The 22,366-nt window shown below is 45.1% G+C and overlaps 1 protein-coding gene across 3 annotated transcripts in view; it reads left to right on the top strand.

Moving 5' to 3' along the window:
• CACNA1E (calcium voltage-gated channel subunit alpha1 E) overlaps nucleotides 1-22,366 on the top strand; it is a 498,274-nt gene that overhangs the window by 273,193 nt on the left and 202,715 nt on the right. The window lies entirely within an intron of this gene.

Genomic DNA, 22,366 nt, shown 5'->3' with positions numbered 1-22,366 from the left:
GAAAGAAAGGAAAGAAAGGAAAGGAAGGAAAGGAAGGAAAGGAAGGAAAGAAAAGAAAGAAAGAAAGAAATATACTCTTGAATCTGCTGGACAAATTCAGTCTGTGGAGTAAGTTGAGAAACCTGTCTCACTGCATAGAAGTAGGGAGTGGGTTTTGAAACCAAATGTTCTGATTTCTAATTTGATGCTCGCACTGCCCCCAGTGGAAGGAGAGTGAGTGTGTGCATGTGCCGCACATGTGCAGAGTAAGCTGTGACTCTGGGCGCCGGCGCACCGCTGGGCCCTCTGTGGCACCACTCCCAGGGTGTCTGGTCCTGTTTCAGCTCAATTCAGAATGTGAACTTGGGGAACATTTGGGGACTGAAACCCACCAGGCCCGCCCACCTACCTCACTAGCATTGTACTCTGTCATCTTGGTTTCCTCCTCAGAGTGTCTGTCTCTTTTTTTAAACACACTTAACGTTGCAGCTTATGATGCTGACTTTGGCAGCCTGTTCTGTTAATACTTGTCCTCTCTAAACCCTACAGTGCCTTCTTCTTGGCCTCTGTCTGCTGGGCTGGGGGCCTGTGGTCCACAGCCTTCTCCCCACCGCTCCCTCCCTGGGAAGAAACCGGCGTTTTCTTTCTTTCTCACACTTAACTATTTTCCCATCCATAGCTGTCTCCACCCTGAAGTTATTCCTACTCATTGCATTTCTGTCTTGGTTTGTCAAACCAGGATGCCATCATGTTTGGGATTTATTCCAAATGTGCTAAGTGTGCCTCCTGATCTGGTGCCTGAATTTCACACCACGAACCAGGCCAGTCTCCTAGTCTTTTGTTTGTGCATAGCCATTAGGCTGGCTCAGGGTTCCTTTCCTTTTTGTTTCATTTACTCTAATATGCGGTTTAATTTCTAATCCATGGCCAAAGGCCTCAGCTGCCTGATGTGTCACGCAGCTTTGGGCTATGATCTTTCTGTTCTCAGGCAACACCAGGCCTTAGGACTGAGGGGCAGAAATTAGCTGGAGGTGGTGCGTTGGTGACTCAATGGCTGTTTCAGGTACTTTTCACTCTGGAATCCAAATGCTGACAGAATCTCAGCCAGGTGGGGATGGCACAGTGCCAGTATATGGCACACTAGGAAAGCCAAGAAGTCTTTATTCACTGTTCCTCAATTCATTATTCACTCGAAGACTTACGAGCAATTTTTTTCATGCCCTTCAGAGTGTGGTCCATCTTGGAATCATCCAGGGGTATTTGCAGATTCCCGGGCCCTGCCCCAGATCTGGTGGGCCAGCATCTCTAGAGGTAGGAGGAAGGAATCTGTATTTTCAGCAAGCTCCCATGTGATTCTGAGGCCACGCTGAAGTTTGAGAACCACTGTTCTACATCAATGTAATTGCCAGGCAGTAAGAGGTTGACATGGCACATAAATGGGAGAGTACTGAAGAAAAAGGCACACTTCTGCCTTCAGGCTGCAAGCCTACTATGTGAATTTCCATGAGGTCATGCGTTACTCAACGTTTGCCTAACATAAAGTGATTGACACGCAGTGGGCTCTCAGGAAGTAGTTAATTTATGGACTTAGGTCAAGAAGGGGCAATAAGTCAGGTGCATGGGTACATACATATACTTGTAACAATAGGGCAAACTAAATATAATGAATAATTGGGAGATATACAAGCAGAGATCTCTGGGAGGATTGAGGAGAGAGTGGATAATTTAAAGTGAACTGCTGAGCCTGGCTTGGTGGCTCACACCTGTAGTCCCAGCTACCTGGAAGGCTGAGGCAGGAGGATCTCTTGAGTCCAGGAGTTCAAGGCTGCAGTGTGCTATGATTGACCTATGAATCATAGGTCAGCCTGGGCAACATAGTGAGACTCCATCTCTAAAAAGAAAATAAAATAAAGTGAGCCTCTGGACAGCCCATGTAGAAATGTGAAAGCTGGTGAACTCAAGGGGAGCCCATGATACTGGATTGTAGCCTGTTGGACAAAGAGTCAGAGCTCTTGACAACACATCAAAGGCATCATTTACCCACTGGGTGCTTAGATGCTACTTTATCTTTTTACCTTCCTTTAGGGACAAGGCTCAGAAACTGACTTGAAAGTTAGTTTGCCCAACCCTTTAGGTGGGAGGGAAGGGTTGGATGTACTAACTTTACCTTAACCATCCTCTCCTTAGCTGGTCCTCATTCCATGCCTGTTGAAAACAATATGCGTAGATTTACAGACCTTTGCCTGCCTCTAGTTCCCTATGTTGCAGTTAGATGTCAGCTGTTTGGCCACAGCGAAGCTTCAGCTGCAGCTTTCCCTGTTGATTGACATGTGTGCCCTCAATTACACCTCAGTTCCCTCCCAAAGAGAGGGAAGGATTGAACAGGATCCTTTCTCCTTTAAGGTGCCAGGTACTAGGGGCCCCATTTACACTTCTGGAGAGCTCTTTTAAAAGGGATTCCTGAGAACCTCCACTCTTCACTGCCTTCCACCTTAAGCCCCATTGTCTGTCCACAAGAGGAAACAGGATTTTGTGCACTCATGGGGCAGCAGAGTAGTGGAGTCAATTACAAAAAAAAAAAAAAAAAATATATATATATATATATATATATATATATATATAGTATTTGACTGATGAGTACAGCTTTGGTTTATCATCTGCACTGGAATATCTTTGATGTTTTGGGAAATCACAACACTCAAATCAGATAAAGAAGCCACAGTGACAGGACCAATGCCAGAGGACCTGGGATATCTTCTGACTTTTGTCCTCTCAGCTTCTCCTAGTGCCCCTTTTCTTGAGAAGCAGTGACCCAAGGCGGGGCCCTTCCTTGCAGTGTGCAGTCTTCCTCACCCCAGGAGCTGGTGGGTGGGTCGCAGCACCTGTGATAGTCAGAGAGGACCACTTGAATTTCTGTCCTCCTGAGGGTGCCTTGCAGGTGCTCCCACCCCTCCCTCCCACTCTCCCCACTCACCATCCCCAAGCCACGGCCTTCACTCCGAACCTGGGACTTGTCAGCTGGTATCTGTGGATGGGCTTTGATGGCATCCATAAAATTTGTTGCAAGTTTTGTTTTTAAAATATATCTTTTAACTACCACATTTTCTTGAATCTAAGATGCCATTGATTATATACTCTATCAAAAATTGAATAATTCTGTTATTAAATTTAAGCATTATTAAATGTTGTCAGGGGAAAAGCCACTGCTTTCTATGCATTATGTATTCATATATTCTGAGTTACAAAACCTTCCACTGTAAAGAAAGGTATATTGTAGAATTGAGGAAATAGAAAATGAAGGAATAAAACTAATTTTAAAAGCCACATGTAATCCATGTGTTATACAAATTTTCACACGTGAAGACCACCCACAGTCATGCTGGCTTAATTCTTTTCTTTGTGGAGACCTTGGAGTCAAGCTCCCTTTGCTATCTCTGCATTTATTTGAGCTTTGTGTAAATGTGGTATTGATTAGAAAGCTTCTAGTTCTGTGTTAGTCTTTTTAAAAGAATCAGGCCCCAGCTTGTTTGCTTTTATAAAGTGATGTAAGTGATCACACTATTACCTTTCTGTATGATTCAAGATTTTCTCAATACTGTGAAACTAAAATAAAATACAAAAATAAGCTGGATGCCAAAGCTGATTCAAGACTGCAATAGTCATCTATAACCCTGGTTTCAAATTTTTGTCTTCCGGAAAACAACCTCATGTTTTGAGTGATATTGAATAAATGTTCTTTATTATGAATATATTTATATTAAATATATACAATATATTTATGCCAGAAGATGTCTCATTTTTGTAAGTTTTATGCATGGATGTTCTGATAAAAGTTTTATTTGAAAAAAGTGATTTCTGATGCCAAAGGTACTATAACATAGTGGTTAGGAATCCTGGTCTTACTTTACTATCTATGTGACTTTGGCAACTTACTTAATCTCTGTGCCTTTATTTTCCTATCAGTAATGTGAGGATAATTATGGTACCCACCTCACTGAGTTGTAGTAAGAAGTAAGGTAACATGGATAAAGCCTTTGACACATGTCTGGCACATAGCACTCATGTGAGAAATTATTAGTTAAAAAGTTTTGAAAACCATCTAGGATAGACAAAGCATCTTCTTCCATTGGCCCACTGTATAAACCTGCTCCTCTCAGACTGGTCCTTCCTGTCTCTCAGTCTAGCCACTTTACACTTTCCATTTGCATCATTGCCAACCTTGAATGTACACTCTTGGAATTACCTCCAAAACTCTGATGTCGCCTTCTCCACAGAGCCTTCTCTGACTATCCCTGAGAAATTCAAAAGAGAGGAGATGCTTCCCTGAGCCTTCTCCCCCAGACCTAAATGTTATTAGCATTCCTTCCCAGATTCTCCTGTGTCATTCATCGTCTTCTAGGTGTTTACATCCCTTTTCCTTATTAAATGTTCTGTCTCCTGGCATCAACCACAGTCCCCTAGACATGGCTAAGTATTCGGTAAATATCCACTGATGGATTGATTTCACAGAGTGGCTGTCGGAATCCACCAAAGATGCCATGGCTTCCAGACTGCCAGGCTGTCGGGAGATGCAGCACAGGTTCTGCTCTCAGAGTGAGCTGCTGTCCGCAGGGACTATGGCTGCTGCAGCCTCTGCTTGTCCTGCCTCACTACAGCTCAGCTCCCTCCTCCAGTGACCGGTGGGGGGTGAGGGGGGGGAACAATGAAAAGTAGGGGAAAGGTAATTTATTTCAGTGTTTACAGAGGGTTTGCGTGTAATTAGCAGTTTATTTCTGTGACACAGCTGGCCTCCTCAGCTTGGAATCTGACTTTGAAATGCTCTTAAAGAGACCCATACCTAGGCAATCTGAGGGGTGCTGGGGACTTGGGAAGAGAGCGAAGAAAAATGTCATGCCCTGTCTTTGGTGATGATGCTTGACCAAGGACAGCCACTAAAGTGAAGACTCCCTTGTTCCTTCTTTCCCCAACTCTCCCATGCATGCACACACACACACACAAACACACTTTTGTTTCTTGAGTCATATTCTGTTAGTGAATCCACCTTCGACTTAGACCTTTTACAAGGCACATTTTTTTTAACCTTTTGTTCACATCAAAGCTTGGGCTTTGATATCTTCACTGGGGATAGGGGAACAGTCACTTGATCCCCTCCTGCCATAAGCCCCATGATTGCAGGCAAAACACTGTTCTCCTCTTTTTAAGTATTGAATAGATGAATAAATAAATGTGCATCAGTCTTTTCATCAGTAATATGGGGGTAATACTGCCTGCTGTTTCTACCTTGAAAGTTTTATAGCAATTACATGAGAAAAAGTATATGAAAGTGCTTTGAAAAAGATGTTCAGCCCTCACTATATGAGTGTACTATTTTTATGACTTTTTGCTGCTATGAGCTGTGGACTTACAAACTCAATTTTGCTAAGTTAGCAGTTTTTTTGTGCTTATGCAGAGTGGGTGTCTGGTTGCTTCGGGAGCATGTAAGACAAATTATCCTAACATATTTTCTGTCTCTTAGCATCAGTTTGCTGTGTTTGTTCTGTGTCATGAGCGTGCTCAGGTCCTGTGATCTTGGTTAGAAATACAGTATTTATATTTTGTACATATTGAAAAACATACCTATATTTGGTGCAAAAGTGGCACTTTAATAGTTCTTGCTAACTTGCATAAACTGTGAATAACTGGTGAAACCTATGTTGCAGTTGCTTCCAAATTCAAACATGTTTCAGAACTTTTTTTCTTTTTGAGGTGGAGTCTTGCTCTGTCGCCCAGGCTGGAGTGCAGTGGCATGATCTCGGTTCACTGCAACCTCCTCCGCTCGGGTTCAAGCGATTCTTCTGCCTCAGCCTTCTGAGTAGCTGGGACTACAGGCACCCACCACCACACCCAGCTAATTTTTGTATTTTTAGTAGAGACGGGGTTTCACCATATTGGCCAGGCTGGTTTCGAACTCCTGACCTCGTGATCCCCCCGCCTCAGCCTCCCAAAGTGCTGGGATTACAGGTGTGAGCTACCGTGCCTGGCCAAGGACATCTTAACCTTTGCAAGTGTTAGGGTAGACCTGACATTCATCTGTGGCAGTGTTCCTGAATGGGCTGGGGCTGAGCCCATGAGAGGGTCTGTACCAGAATAGCATAATGGAAAAATAATGGCAATGTAGTTTTTCATGAAACTAAATTTGTTCAACTTGAAACTGGATTTACACATTGAAAATGTTAGTGTCCTTTCCTGGCAAAATAAAAAGTTAAGAACATCGTTGCAAGCATAGATATTTTTGTCTTTGTTTTGTGAAAATTTTGTGATCTGTGAAGGCTAAAAATCTATGCTGATATATATTTTATCTATGTAATAGATATAATAGGTAAATATATTAATATAATTATATAATTTACTTGCAAATGCATAATATTGCTATTAGCAGGTTGAGTTTTCTTTTCCATTCTAGTGATACTGAGATTTTTATATTAATTTTAAGAGAAACTGGTAGTCATTTATGTAACCTGTCATTGAAGAATGAGTATTTTAGAAAATCACATAGGCTGGTATAGTGAATGCCATTTCTAAGAATAAAGTAGTATCAGGCATTGGGTTATATTCAGAAGACCTGTATTTGGGCCAAGTGTTTCACCTAGGCTGGAGTGCAGTGGCGTGATCTTGGCTTACTGCAACCTCCACCTCCCAGGTTCAAGTGATTCTTGTGCCTTAGCCTCCTGAGTAGCTAGGATCACAGGCCCCTGCTACCATGCCAGACTAATTTTTGTATTTTAATAGAGACAGGGTTTCGCCATGTTGGCCGGACTGGTCTTGAACTCCTGACTGCAAGTGATCCACCTGCCATGGCCTCCCAAAGTGCTGGGATTACAGGCATGAGCCACCGCACCTGGCTGCAAGTTTTGTTTCTTATCCATTCTTCCTGACTCTGCCATGGTATTAGGCAAGTCATGTGACCTCAGTGAGACTCATTTTCCACTTCTATTAATTAGGAATGCCAATTCAGTACTTAGTTCATACAATGGCTGTAAGAATTAAAGAAAAATGTATGTGTGAGAGTGCTTTGTGCATCAAGATGTGCCTTACGAATTTAAGGTATTATAAAAATCCTTTAAAGTTATGAACATTCATGTTAGGAAGATTTCTATTACTGAGATTTACAATACAGGTTTTTCACGTATCATTTTTAAACATGTTTTGACAGATACAGTCAATGGTATCCCTCAGAAGAAAGGTAGAACGTATATTCAAAATATTGTTAGGATATTTCTCTTTCCTTTGTGCTCAAAGCATCCTGATATCATGACCTTTTCAAGTGTTTTCTTGATATGAAACAAAGCTGCCACTGCCTGAGTAGTTTGTATAAAAACATCAGATTTCTGGGTGAAGCAGAAAAGAAAGGGAGTGTGGAGCTTGATTCCTTCCCCAGGGGTCTCTATGATGCCATCCTTGAATGAATGATCAAGGCGTGTCCCCCACTGCCTCTGAAGGTACTTCTCGTGGCTGCCACCAGCTGTCTTAACAATTTGGAAGGAAAGGCAGGCCCAAAGGGCAGCAGGCACATGCACACCCAGGTGATCACACCTCCCTCGTCCCCTGCACACATTTAAGCTCTTGGCAGCACATGTTCCCCAGGCACAGGCGGGGCTGGCGTAGTCAGCAAGGCTGCCACATCTCTGTCACAAGCTTCCCTTTCTCCTAGTGTTTTCAGCAGGCCTGTATCTCTCCACCATCCTCCCCTTCCCGGGTCTCCCACTCTCCTCTCTCTGTGACAGGTTCTTTTTCCTTGGCAGATTGCACTGGAATGGTGTGACAGTCCCTCAGGGATCATGCCACCTGCCCAAGCTGGGGAGGAATAGCAGAGAGGCATCCGTGGCTGGCCAGGTCACCAGGATAACACTCCCCACAGGCGAGGGTATCCAGGGCTCCTGGGACTGCAGATTCCATTGCCTCATTGAGCCAGGAGCCTTGGTCTACGCTGTAGGACCTCAGTCCACCCAGGAACACTAAACTTGCCTGCCTGCCACTTGGCGCTACTATAGGCAGCTGTACCTATCAGCACACCATGCCTGGGAAGGTGACCACAGAGAGTAATTGCCAGTGTTTAGTCTGTGTGTGCATGTGGGTGACAGAGCGAAAAGGAAGGTATGGACCTCTCTTTTATATCCAGGTTATTTATTGCATTTGTCTTACGACTTCCATTTAGAGCTAAATAAACTGCAAAGTAGGTTATTTAAACTGGATCTTGGGTGCTTTAGCAAGTGGAGAAGTGGGCGGTGAGGAGGGAGAAAGATGGGAGATTGGGCCGGGGAGATTGAGAGAAAGAGGCCAAAAGAAACACAACGTGGCTTATTTTCCTCCCCTTGGTAGTGGAAGGCATGGTGTGCTGTGGCTCACAGACAGAGATCCCCTTTGCTGGGGGATCTTGAAGAGCTTTCTGTCTCAGGCTTTTGGGAAGCAGCCTCCTGTGGACATATCTTGCTTTTACAATTTATAAATAAAAAACTAAGGCACAGCCTAGGAGTGCAGATTGCACAAAGCCTACAGTTACCTACCCCACCTGGAAGGGTAGCTCCCCACTTCTTTGCCTGCTTGTCACGGTCACGTGCCCCCTCCACCTGCCTTGGACTTGTGCAGCCTAATAGAGGGCAGGTGTACAAGGAAGAACGTCGTTGGGGCATTTTATCGTCACCCTGTCCAAATGAGGTTTCAGGGAGTCTCATCTCCAGAGAGTAGTCTTCCACCCACCATGTACGTGTGTGTATGTGTGTGTGTGTGTGTGTGTGTGTGTGTGTGTGTGTGTACACACGCATATTTAAGCTCAGATGCCCTGCAGGCCCAGGGAGCTCTTTGCCAAGAGACTCTTGGTCCATCCAGATCACTCATGAATTCTCTTTTGTACAGACTTGATAAAGGGTGTTTCTTGAGTACCAGAAGTACTGTAGTACTGTACATAATTCATAACATGAAGCAAGATAAAGTAGAAAGAACAAGAAAAGATAATAACCGGGGAATTAAAAGTTTCCAACGTTGTTAGAAGCTGGGAGAGTGAGTCAGCAGTACATATGTCCTTAGGGAGAGCTTTGCACAGGGCTGGTTTTGGGGTAGGGGCCTAGGTGTCCAAAAAAGGAGGAAGGAGATGCTCAGGAGGAGCAGAAATAGGGATGTGGAGGAGAAGGGGCTGAGGGCAGGGAGAATGGGTGCAGATTGCAAGTGGGGGTGAATTCTAGCTCTGCCTTGCCTCCTCCCCTCCCTTTGAAGGAAAGAGATATCATGGGGCCTTAATCATCTCCTTATCTCTCATTCCTTTCCTGGTTTAATTAAATTTCTGTTCTAATTTGGAAGAGCTTGCATGTTCTCGACTGCTGTGGCAACCAATCTCTTTTATGAGACCCACCCTGGCACTCAGAGGAGTTTATCACCTCCATGGGACTTGGACCCTCTGTAGCTTTTGCCATCATGGTCAGTTCTGTAGTGAGCAGAGGTGGATTTGAGAGGAGAAAGGGGCTCCCTTATTGTTGTCAAAGTCATCTTGTTTACAATGGCCTCAGTCTGCCCCTTCCTCTTCTTCACCAGGGAGTGAAGCCTCTTCTATCCATGTGTATTTTTTGTGTTTCGCATTGTGTTACCTCTCCTCTCCCAGGACAAAACACACTTCGTTGGGATCTCTTTGAATGTTAAATAATACCGAAAATACAGATGAAAGACAGGAAACGTGGATAAACGTACCATCAGCATTCCTCTTACACCTACTGTGTGCCAGGCACAGTGCTGGGCACTCTACACATGTGACTGCCTCGAAGGTGATGGATCGGTCCTCATTTGATGAATGAGGCACTGTATTAGTCCGTTTTCATGCTGCTATAAAGACATACCTGAGACTGGGCAATTTACAAATGGAAGAGGTTTAATTTGACTTACAGTTCCACATGGCTGGGGAGGCCTCACAATCATGGCGGAAGGCATGGAGGAGCAAGTCACATTTTATGCAGATGGCAGCAGGCAAAATAAGAGCTTGGACAGAAAAACTCCCATTTTTTAAGTAATCAGATCTTGTGAGACTCATTCACTGTCACGAGAACAGCCCAGGAAAGACTTGCCCCCATAATTCAATCACCTCCCACCGGCTTCCTCCCACGACACGTGGGAATTGTGGGAGTTACAATTCAAGATGAGATTTGGGTGAGGACACAGCCAAACTATATCAGGCGCTTAAGGCTTACAGAGGTTAAAGGATCCTCCCAAGGTCATACAGCTGTTAAGGTAGAAAGCCCAACTGGAACCTTGTCTTGTGAGCTAGAAAAGCCCAGGCTGTCCCCACTACTCCCTGTTAGAGGAGGACGTGAGAGGAGATGGATGAAGGATTTCGGCAATTCACTTCAACTTAACGGACATACCAAACATTGGAGTGCCGACCGATTACCAGGGCCTGTGTTAGGCATTGGATGGTGGAAGAGCTTTTGCTCCTGCCCTCAGGGAGACAAGACATGCTTGTGTTCAGTGGATGCCTTGAGGAAGTGTTATGGTCCCTTTGAGCATTATGGACCCATTGCTGTGGGGTATAAAGGCAGTGGCGGTGTTCTGTCTGAGGTAGCCAAGAAAGGCTTCATAGAGAAACCTTGTAGAGATAGAATTTCACCAGGGGGAGAAGGAGATCAGGACCTGGGCAGAAGCGTGGTGGAGGTATGACATTTGTGTGCCGTGTTGAGGAAGTGGCCACAATAAAGGAGTTGGGGTGGAAAATGCCTGGAGATGAGACTGGGGAAGAGATTGGGGGTGAGTGATAAAGGACTGAGTGTCCATTAATGACTACAGAGTTCCTTCTATCAGGGAAATCATCTCATTACTTGAAATTATCAATGACTTATCTGTACATCTTTTTGTCTGACACTGTCCTTGTTCAGTGGCCCCAGGGCTCAAATGTGGAAATTAGTCTAATGAACTAGAGTTCATCCCTTTCATGCCTCCTTTGGTCTTTTACTGTGGCCCACATAGCCCTGATAATCTGTCCCCGGACTGCTCTTCTGTCTTAACTTCACGCCCTTGCCTCCTCCATTGACTGTGTTCCCTCCACCATGACTGCTAGCCGTCTAGGCTCTTTCCTGCTTCCTGGCTGTGGCCACACTGTTTCCGCCATTTTTTTTTTTAATTTCTAAATTTTGTTTTAAGTTCAGGTGTATATGTGCAGGATGTGCATGCAGGTTTGTTACATAGGTAAACGTATGCCATGGTGATTTGCTACACAGGTCATCCCATCACCCAGATACCAAGCCCAGCATCCACTAGCTATTCTTCCTGAGCCTCTCCCCCCTCCCCACTCTTGCCCTCCGATAGGCCCCAGTGTGTGTTGTTCCCCCCTCCCATGTGTCCATGTGTTCTCATCATTTAGCTCCCTCTTATAAGTGAGAACATGGGGCACTTGGTTTTCCGTTCTTGTGTTAGTTTGCTAAGGATAACAGCCTCCAGCTCCATCCATGTCTCTGCAAAGGACATGATCTCATTCCTTTTTATGGCTGCAGAGTATTCCATGGTGTACATGTACCACATTTGCTTTATCCAGTCTATCATTGACGGGCATTTAGGTTGATTCCATGTCTTTGTGTTCTTCATCTGGCCAATGCCTACTGATCCTTCAAGCTTCATCTTAATTGTTACTTCCTTAGAGAGCACTCTCCTAATCCTAATATAAATTGAGTGCTTTTGGTATAATTTTTTTAATCACAATCTTATTTCCTTCATAGCGCTTATCACCTCTTGTGTGTGTATTTGTGTGACCATTTATTAAGTTTCTGCTCTGTTAACTACACTGTAAACTCTGTAGGTGCAGGGATGTCTATTATTTCGTGACTATTGCCAGAACCTTGCATATCGTGTGGCATGTAGTAGGTGCTTAGTAAAAAATCTGGTGAATTACTGGATGGATGGAGTAATAAATTAGTGAATGATATAGGATCAAGCTATCAGCAGGGAATATTCTTATGCTCAGTGAAAACACAAAGCCTATGTTAAATAAGGCAAATTTGTTGGTATTTCCAATTGCATTTTTTTAATTCAACAAATATTTGTTGAGCACCGATTATAGCTAGGCATTGTGCTAGGAGTCAGGGCTATAGTGAAGAACAAGCAAAATCAGTCCACCTGGAATTCATATTATAGTGTGATGATATCTATTAAACAATTTAAAAAATAAGTGTATACTGTCAGGTAGTGATGAGTCATATGAAGGCAAAGCAAAGGAAGGGGCAGAGAGTGTTGCAGGGAGGCAGTATGCTTCAGATGAGGTGGTCTGGGAAGGAGGTGGTATCTGAGCAGAAATCTGCAGAAGTGGGAGGAAAAGCCCTGGGATATCTGTGGAAGAGCATTCCAGATGGAGAGCCAGCAAGTGCAGGGACCCAAAGTGTTTGCTTGGCAGGTTCAGGGAGTGTCCAACAGGCCAGGGAGGCTTGAGCACTCTGAGGGGCAAGAGGTCAGAGAGAGGGTCAGGGCCAGATCAGGTTGGGCCTCGTTGACTGTGATTAGGAGTTTGGATTTTACTCCGAGTGTGATGGGAAGTCTTTGAGGTGCTTTGAACAGATGAGGTAGAAGATCTGGTATATGCTGAAAGATCACTCTACCTGCTGTATGGAGAACTGGCCATGGCAGGGCAAGAGTGGAGGCGGGCAGCTGGCAGTGGTGGTGCAGCCTGGAATGGCTGTGCTGGTGGGGCTGAGCAGTGATTAGATTGGGATGTGTTTTGAAGGTGGAGCTGGCAGGACTTGTTAATGGGTTGAATGTGGGGTAGGAGAGATGGGAAGATCAAGGAGGGCTCTTCAGCTACATTAATCTGTTAATAGCGGTGCCATCTACCAAGATAGGGGAGCCGAGAGAAGGGGCAGGATGGTTGAGCAAGGTCAAGAGTTGAGCTGGAGGCATGTTAAATTGGAGTGGCCTAATTGATGTCTATGAGATAGCCCAGTTAGAGATGTCATAAGAAGTAAGTAGCTGGACATCTGAGTCTGGAGCTGGGTCAGAGCAAGAGATATACACTTGAGAAACATTAATTTATTAATGGTGTTTTGAATCATGAGATGGACTGATGTCCCTTAGTCTTGAAGAAGGCATAGACAGAGAAGAGGACCAACGACTTAGCTCTGAGAAACTACAACTTAATGTGTATTAGCACTGCAGTAGGTCTATTACTAAGGCCCTGAGAACTTGATCATCTTCTCTTGGGGCTATTTCTTCTGGAATTGAGCCCAAATTTAGTGTTGTTGCTCCTTTTAGGAAGTTATTATGACAGGGGCTACTTTGCCATAGGGGATGAAAATAGGAATTCCCACTACCACCCCATGGGCTAGCTGAAGGTGCAGGGCAGGTAGAGATTCGGGTATGGAGGGAGCTCTTCAGTCTGAGTCTGTTCTGTTTTGGTTCATTTTCCTTTTGTCTGCTGTTCTTCTCCTGTGAAAATTGTTTTCCCTCAAGCTGATGTTTTTAAAGCTTAATTTTTATTTCTGTAACTGTACTCCTTTTCATTCTACAAACCTTTATTGAGGGCCTGCCATGTGCTAGACACTGCTCAGAACTGCTAAGTGCTGGGATGCTCCCTTTCCAAACACACGGCTCCTCCCCGTGATTCTTTTCCTGCTCAAAGCCATCTGCTCTCTCCCACCTGGTCCTCATTTTATTGATGGCTATTACATCATCTACCTGTCCATCATTTTTCATACCTCTTATATCATTATTAGATGTTCTAGCTACCAAGTCTTGGAATCAGTCTTCCCATTTTGTCTTACACCCCACATTTAACTCACCAGTAGCTCCTTTGGCTCTATATTCAATATTTATCCAGAATCTGCCTACCAATCCTGACCTCCAGCGCTGCACCCTGGTCTAAGCCACCACCATCTCTTGCCTGAGTTAGTGCAGTCTCTCCCTGATTGCATCATTGCCCCACTTCAGACCATCCTTATGATCCTGGCAGTGTAAATCAGACCATGTCCCCACTCTGCACAGAACCCTCCAGTAGCTCCTCTTCCCTTGCTGAGTAAAAGCCAGAGCCCTTGCAAGGGTCTACAGGGCCCTCCATGATCTGCTCTTCCACTCCCTTCTGCTTCTTGCCTTAATCTGCTCCAGCACAGTAGCCCTCTTGCTGCAGATGACATGTTGGGCATGCTTCTGCCTTGGATGGAACCTTGCTAACATGGGTCTTGCTGCAACATTCTTCCCAGTTATCAGGGTGGGCTCACTCTTTCCCGTCCTCTGGTCTTTACTCGGTGAGTTCTTTCCTGACCATCGTATTTAAAATCGAACCTCCTCCTTCCCAGTACTCTCTTAACTCCCTTTCAGATGTATTTCTCTCCAGAGAGCTTATCACTAGCGACCACAGTATATACTTTGCCTGTTTATTTTGTCTGTTGGCTAAGTGATCCCACTAGAGTACAAGCTTCATGAGGGCAGGACTTTTGTCTCACACACTGCTGCAAACAGTTGATGCTCAGGTTAGTACCTGGCAGAAGGTAAGTACAGATTGAGTTACTTCTCATTGGAAATGCTTGGGACAAGAAGTGTTTCAGATTTAGGATTTTTTCAGATTTTGGAATATTTGTATTATATTGGTTGAGCATCCCAAATCCAAAAATGTGAAATCTGAAATGCTCCAATGAGCATTTCTTGGGCCATCATGTTGGTTCTCAAAAAGTTTTGGATTTTGAAAGATTTCAGATTTCAGATTTTTGGATTTGGGATGCTCAACCTGTATTTAATAAATATTTGCTGAATGAATAAATGACAGAACATGAGTTCATGGGATGGGAGGGTGGTCAATGCACTGTATTTGTTCTAGTTACTGTTACTCTCATAGTCTTTGCACTAGGCCCTTTGGTGACAAGTGGGCTGCATTTGTGAGATGGTTGGATGCCATTAGGGACCTAAGCTGTGTTCTCAGAATAGCATTGCCACACTAGAAGCCAGTTGGCCTTAGCAAGTTGAACCATTTGCTGGGATGTCCTTAGTATTATTAGGCAAACTGATCATCCAAGGTTTAGGGTTAGATGAATCCATAAAAGAGCTCATTGAGGTTGTATTAATAAAAACAACCATTCATTGAGTCCACAAGATCCATACTTAAGCATGAAAATTACTCTAGGGTGTCTTGCTGGGGGATAGGTGGGGGATCGGAATTGCCAAGGGTGTCCTCATGAGGAGGCCTCCATCCAGCCTCAACAAGCCTTAAACACCTCATTCAGGTGCCGTAGCAAGCCTTAAACACCTCTGGGTAGGGTTTGAATCTGTAAATGAATCAGAGGTAAATGAATCTTAAAACCTACTGGCCTTAAGAATTGGAAGGCCCCTTGCTTATATCCTTGGGGATATTTACTGTGGTGAAAGGATGAGGGTAAGGAATGATAGCAAACATTCAAAAAGCACATATTATATGCCAGGCGCTGTTCTAAGACCGCTCTGTGGATATAAACCCACTTAATTTTCCCAATAGCCCTTTGAGGTAGAAAGATTATATTCCCATTTTACAGTTGAGAAAATCAAGGCTGCCTGTCTGCAGGGTCTTTGCTCTTGTTGATTATGCTACAACCGTCTCAAAAGAAGTGTTGTTCTAGGGCCATTTAGGATGATACACTGATGTTTAATACACTTATGTGTTACATTTTGATGTGTGGTATTGTTGTGGGGAGTAGCTAGCTGTGTGTGGAAATGGACTTTTCATGAGGCATGCATGTGTGAACACTGTAATTAGTATTTCCAAGAGAGAAAAGCAACCCCCTTCCCCGCCCCCGCCAACACCCCAACACTGCACCTACCCAGAGACTTTGCTCGTGACACATTTTTTTTTCCCCATAGGAGAGAATGTTAAAGTAGGGCCATCTCTTAGATGAAAGTCCTAGAGGCTTTGGGACATATGAAGACTGGTCAGATGCTATTGAGCATTTCTCACCTTTGATCCTCTGTTCTGAGGAATTCTTGATAGCCTAGGACTAATCTATAGTTCTCAGAGGGGCCAGTTGTCTTGTTGCCTCCTGTTCTCGCCTCCGCCTGCCTGTCTCCCTGGCTCTGAGTCTCTGGTGATATGTGCTGGCTCACCGTCAGGTGTTGGGGGATGGGGAGGTGGCTGTGCAGCTGCCGCCGAGCTGCTCACTTGGTAAGAGAAGTGTGCCACTAAGTGAAAATGAGGCTTGGCGACTGCCCTGTGACCCACTGCCCTCTGTACCTTGCCCTTCCCTGTGGGTGGCAGAGCTAGACAGCCATTCTCATCCTGGAAACACTGGTTTTAAGGGAGAGGCCAGGCTTCTTGTGTTTGCTGTACCCATCCTGACTTGGAAGGAAGGTCTTTGTTGACTCCATGAATGGCACCCAGGGGTCCAGTCTTCAAGTTCCATTGCTTTCTCTGGCCTGTGGCTCATGACTAATTCCACCCCAACCTTGTCTCAGACTGGGGTCCCACTCACCACCAGGGCGTGAGCTTTTGGGGAACCCTCCCTGCTTGTCAGCCCTCTTTTGGAGGAGTAACCAGGACCCCCAGACCCCGCTTTTAGATATCCGGGTTCAATATAACACATAGAACTTTCCCCTCTTCTTCTGGGCAAGCTTGAGATGGTGTTTTTCATGAAAAGGGCCAGCTGAGGGATCGTTTCAGAGAAGCCCAGGTTGGCTACACTTTCCTTAGGATGAGACTGGGACATGGAAAGTGGGAGGAGAAGGAGCAGTTGGGTTTGGCCCTTGCAGGCAGTATTTTCCTCTGGACTAGGAGGTCCTCTGCACAGTGCCAGGCCTCACACTGCATGTAATTAGGCTTCTAATGCCATTTTCTATTGACAAGGGCAAGCTGCTGCCAAGTCACTTGAGATGAAATTGGGTCACCTGTCACAATTCCTGTGGGACTGAGGTAGAACTGTGCTTACTACACACTTTGCCCTATTTTAACCTCTGACTGGATCTGATCCCATATCTTAGCTGGAGGAGGAGATGAGGGAGGAGCGGGGGCCTCTCAGAGCCACTCTGATCCTCATAGGGTGGGAACTTGGCCCAGGGATGCCTTGCTTAACCTAGCGGGGAGTTTCTTAACAGAGGTCAGAGTGAATCTTTTATCCCTTTCTAAGTCCAATTTGTAGGACATGGGGAAGACAGTGACCTCAAATTCCCAGTGTGGGAGACATGAGAGAGGCCTCATTTGTCACTCTGAGTCAGGAGGAGGAATGGGCAGTTATTTGTCTTCTCTCAGAAAGCCACGCTGTCTAGTTGATAGCTCTTCTCTGAGAATGGAAATAAGGAGAGCTGTCCAGAGATTGAGTGAGGGAGGAGAGGGAGAGAAAAGAAAGTGCTTTTGAGTGTGTGCATGCATGCTCATATATTCACGTGCTTAACTTAGGAGGCAATTTCGGAGGAAACAGAGAGAAAGAAATTAGAACAAGCAGGAAGAGTTCCAAGATGGGGGAGAAAGGGGCATAACATGGACAAAAGCCTGCCTAAAGAAGCAGTGAATGGACCACATGCAAGTGGGGAGACAGAAGCAGAAGAAAAAGGGGCGGGCGGGGTGGGGGAGAAAGCAGGTGGGGCTGGGAAGTTCTGCCTATGTGCATTGTCTTCCAGGTGCTTTTGTAAGCCTGAGCCATGCCCAAGGCAGCACTGGCAGCTCAAGCTCAGGCCAAACACACACGAGAAGAGTATCGTATTGTGTTTTCTTTTCTTCGTGTTTTTGAAACAGGAATAAAAACTACCAAAAGAGAAACACAGGGAAAAAAAATAGAAAGGGAAAAAAATCTATTCAAGGAGGCATGAAGATTTAATCAACACCCAGTGTTCTTAGCAGGTCGGGAGCAAGCACAAATCGTATTATCTATGCAGCTATTTCTGACACCCCCCAGCAGCCCTCAGAGCAACCTCTGCCACTGCCCAGAGTCTGGGAGGCAGTTCCTGGGTTCCAGTGTCCTGGGCTATTTTGGGTGGGAAGAATTGCTGAGCCAGTCAAGGGAATGGGGTACAGGGTGTGTCATCTTCTTGAGGAGCTTCTCAGCATATAGAGATTTCCGGCTTTACATGGTAGGTATTTGTCCAGATGGAGATTTTGGCATAGACATTTATCCTAATGTGCTGGATATAAACTTGGGGGTAATTCGGGAATTTAAAACTCAGCCATGTTACCTTCAGTACAGTATATGGATCAATCTCTTCTGCTTTATCTCTCAGTGGCATTCAACACGGTTGCTTTCTCTCTCTTTAAAATTCATGACTTTGGTGCCATTACACCATCCTGTTTCCATCCATCTTTCTGGTTGCTTCTTCTCCTTTGGGGCTCTCATTTATTCTCACTCCCTCTCCTTCTAGGAGATCTTGTTGAAGTCTCTTGACTATACACCAATGAGTTGAATTTCTATTTCCAGCCCAGAACTCTCTTCTGAGCTCCAGACTCATATCTAATCAGCTACTGTTAGCACCGTTCTAAATACCTGAGACTACCAAGCCTTCAACTGAGGGCTTTATCCCTCTGTTGTTCTCTTTCCCACCTGCCTGTCCTAGTAAAACAGCTCTACCACCTACGGAGTTGCCCAAGCCAAAAACCACACATTGTCCTTCTTTTTCCCTACTCCTTCACCCTCTTGTTTTCTGTCTGCCATCAAACAGCAGGTCGTATGGATGCTACCTCCAAAATATATCCCCGGCTGCACCCAGTCCTCCCTCCCCATTACATCTACCCTGACCTGGCCACCATCTTCTTTGCCCCTGATGACTGCAGCAGCCTCTTGACTGTCTTTCCAGCTTTCTTCCTTATTTCTCTTCAATCCATTCTCTACTCCATGGCCAGAAGGATTTTTAAACAATGCAAATGTCCTATGTCACTTCCCTTTTTATAAAACCCTTTACTGGATTCATTTGAAATACAGACCCAAATCTAACATGATCCATAAGACGAGTGGCCTCTGCCAGCCTTTCCAGCCTTGCCCTTGTTTTACCCATGCTGGCTTGTGTCAGAATCAGCCCCCAACCCGACTCCATCAACCTCAGAACCTTTGGACATGCTGTCCTGCATGCATGAGGGTTTCTTCCTTCAGTGGCCCCTCCCATTTGGGCTAATTCCTACTTATTGTTTCCATCTCAGTGTAAAGGACATATCCTCTGGAAAATCCACTCTGATCATTGACCCTAAACAAAGTCAGTCCCTCTCAGAAATCACACTCATGACCCTTTCAATTTTTCTTTGGAATACTTACCACCATTGTAACACTCCAGTTGTTTTTGGAATGTTTAATACCATTCTACCTACTAAACATAAGCTCCATGAGAGCAGGGCCATGTCTGTCCTGTTCACTGTGGTGTCTCCAGGATATGGCACCCCAGATGGTCCATCGTAGAGGTTGAATAAATGAGTGAATCTATCTCAAACACTTTTGTGCCTAGGGCTTTGATTCAAGCACAAGGTGAGAGTGGAGCAGGGTGGGATGTTCTAAAAGACAGAATAAAGAATTCTTGTCCTTAAGGCCCCTCCTACCTAGTCCTGTTCTGTTTTGTGTTATGATTATCAGCTATGTGTATATAAACTTTCACCAAATAAAGATTGTTGCTTTTTGAGGATTACGTCTTAAATTTTGTTGTCCCACTCACTAGGTTTCATTTCCTTGGATGTTTTATAGACATGTATGTACCTTTCAGTCCCTGTCTAGGTGGATGCACCTTCCTCCCCTTCCCACTGGTCTGTATCCTTGCGATCCCAGCGTGTGCGGTAGCCTGAACTGCTTGAGTTATGACAGCCTAAGAGCTGGGCGTTCCTGGCCATGGCTCTTATTCTCTAGAAGCTTCAGCCTTTCTGCAAAATGCGAATGAGATTATTAATGGTAATAATACCTTGTCTATCTTTCAGGGTTGTTGTGAGGAAAAGATGAGTTCATTTATGTCAAATACTTTGAAAACTACAAAGCTCCATGAGAGTGTTGGAATTAAGTAAGGATGCTAGGGAGTGACGAGAGATGAGCAATTGCTCTTAACTTCAGAGAAGAAAGTTTCCTGCAGGAGGTGGAGATTAGGAATGAGGCTGGAAAGATGGTGTTTCAGGCAGCATCCTGGCAGGAAACGGAAGGCAACTTCAGCTGGGTTTTGAAGAGGGTTTAGTAATGGTACCATTTCAGGGATGTGGACAGGAATATGGGACTGAGAAGCCATACTTAGACCCTGGGGATTAGCTATTGTGGGATGTCATTTCTAGTCCTGGACCTGAAGGAGCAAGGTGAGGAAATGAGGTTGTTAGAGCCTGGTGAGGAAGGAAGAGGGGCTGCCTGACTGTGACCACAGAGGGACCTCAACCTGCCTGAATTGCCACACTGATGCTTCTGGTGCCACCTCTTAGAAACTAGAGGGCTAGGGAGCCGGATGATGCAGTTTGTAGGGCCTCACTTCTCAGGGCACAGAGAAGGGTGGAAAGTAGGTGAGGGAGGGGCAGGTAAGTGGAGAATAACCAGTGGGGATGGGTATGATTTGGGAAGACAGGGAGGAGTGAGGAACGATGAGGATATCCAGGTAAGGATAATGATGGGAGAAAAGCAGAAAGGCTGGAGAATATGGAGCAGTTGAAGAAATTAGTGGGAAATAGGATTTAAGAAGTTGGCAGGAATGACCAAACCATGATTGTCAGGCTTGGAAGACGGGGCTTTATCCTGCAGACAAGGGGGGCTACAGCAGTTGTTTCCACAGAGGAGATCCATTATGAAAACTGTCTGGAGAAATGGTTTGGGCAGAGGTATGTGAGTAGAGGGAGGCAAGGAATGACCAGAACACTGTTGTGACCACCGGTGAGAATGGAGAGCGCCGGGTGAACACAAGAACCACTGGAAATGGATGAGACTGAATGCAAGGGCATGTCTACAGGAGACCCCAGGGCACAGAGAAGCCCCAAGCCTGGCATTTCTGAGCAGGATTGCTTTGCTCGATGCCACCTTCTCCCTCTCCTCTATTCTAGTCATGTGCCAGGGCTTTGTGACCCGTGCTTTTCTGTTCTTTTCCTTGGGACATCTCTGCTACTGTCACTGCTGCCTCTTCCCTTATTTCTGAAGGTTTCTTCCACATTTCTCCTTATTGATTGTATATTATTACTGCAACTCATGAATGACCGTCAGAGGTTTCTGGGCCTACAGGGCTGGGGCAGGGGTGTCTTCTGACCATTTCAATCTTCTGCCACAGCCTGGACCACACAGACAGCTTTAGCATCAGAAGAGATGGCCACACCCAGAGCTGGGCTCCCAGTATCCACAAAGGAAAGTTCAGCTTAGGAAGAAGAAATGGGGAGAGAACATTTTTCTTCCTTAGCACCTGAATGAATGCTTTGCCCAGCAGGGCTACCTCCTGCCAGTCTCTACCTTTGTTGTAATGCCAATTCTTATTTAATGTCTGCCAAACACAAAAGGTCCATCAGGGTCACGTGGAAAGAAAGTGAAATGCTGGCGGTGCCCCCTGGGCGTAGGCCTGAAATAAGATGAACAGGAAATAAAACATAACTGCAGGGAAGGCGGGCCCTAGACAAAGAATGGCAGTGGGCTTGCTTGTTCCTCCTCTTTGCTCCCTTCCTTTCAAGCCTCTTGCTTTGAGAGGGAGAGGCTTGTGTGTGTTTTGTATGGGTTGGTAGTGTGAGAAGGAAGTCAAGATGTTTGGGAAGGATGAATTTTGAGGGAGGATGTTAAACAGAAGAACAGCCAAGTATGGGGAAGGATTGGGAATAATGGCCCTAAATGTGGCAGAGTAGAAAGAGAAGGAAAAGAACAGAGTGAAAAGGCACACCGGTTTCAGTGTGGCAGAAGGAGCTCAAACACAGGGTGGGGAGTTGATGAGGGCTTTGCTTGGCTATTTGTGTGCAAGTTGTGAGAAAATTGCTAATAAACCAATGCAAATCATCATTTATTCATGTCATTAAGCACTATGTTTAGCTCCTTCGTGCATTATCTTATTCTCACAGCAGTTGTGTGAGCTAGAACTCTATTTTCTATGATTTGCCTAGATTTGTAGATGACTAAACTAAGGCTGAACATGAGTAACTTGCCCATACAGCTGACAAGCAGTACGCTGGATCCGAAACTCAAGTGGGCAAAACCAGGATCGTCAAGGGAGTGTTCCTTCTGGACATAGCTCCTAGGCATTAACTCCCAGCATATTGGCTGGAGTTAGAGAAGTATTGCCAGGACAGAGCACATCTCCATCTTCCTCTGTCTCCCCATCCCATGTCTTATTATCCAGTTTTGTGGCCCCTGGACACCAACACAGTATTCATTGGATGATGAAGAACAGTGGGAAAAGCCTGGTCCATTTGGTGTGCACAAAGCATCTTCCTGACCTCTTACTGTAAAAGCCATGACAGTTTGCTCCCTATGTTGTACAAGAGAAAGGATAAAAGCCTTTTGCCTCCAGTATTACAGAGAGAGTCTGTAGA

This window comes from Pan paniscus, chromosome 1 (assembly GCF_029289425.2).
Source record: "Pan paniscus chromosome 1, NHGRI_mPanPan1-v2.0_pri, whole genome shotgun sequence".
Taxonomy (NCBI): domain Eukaryota; kingdom Metazoa; phylum Chordata; class Mammalia; order Primates; family Hominidae; genus Pan; species Pan paniscus.
This window is presented reverse-complemented; position numbering and strand designations above follow the sequence as displayed.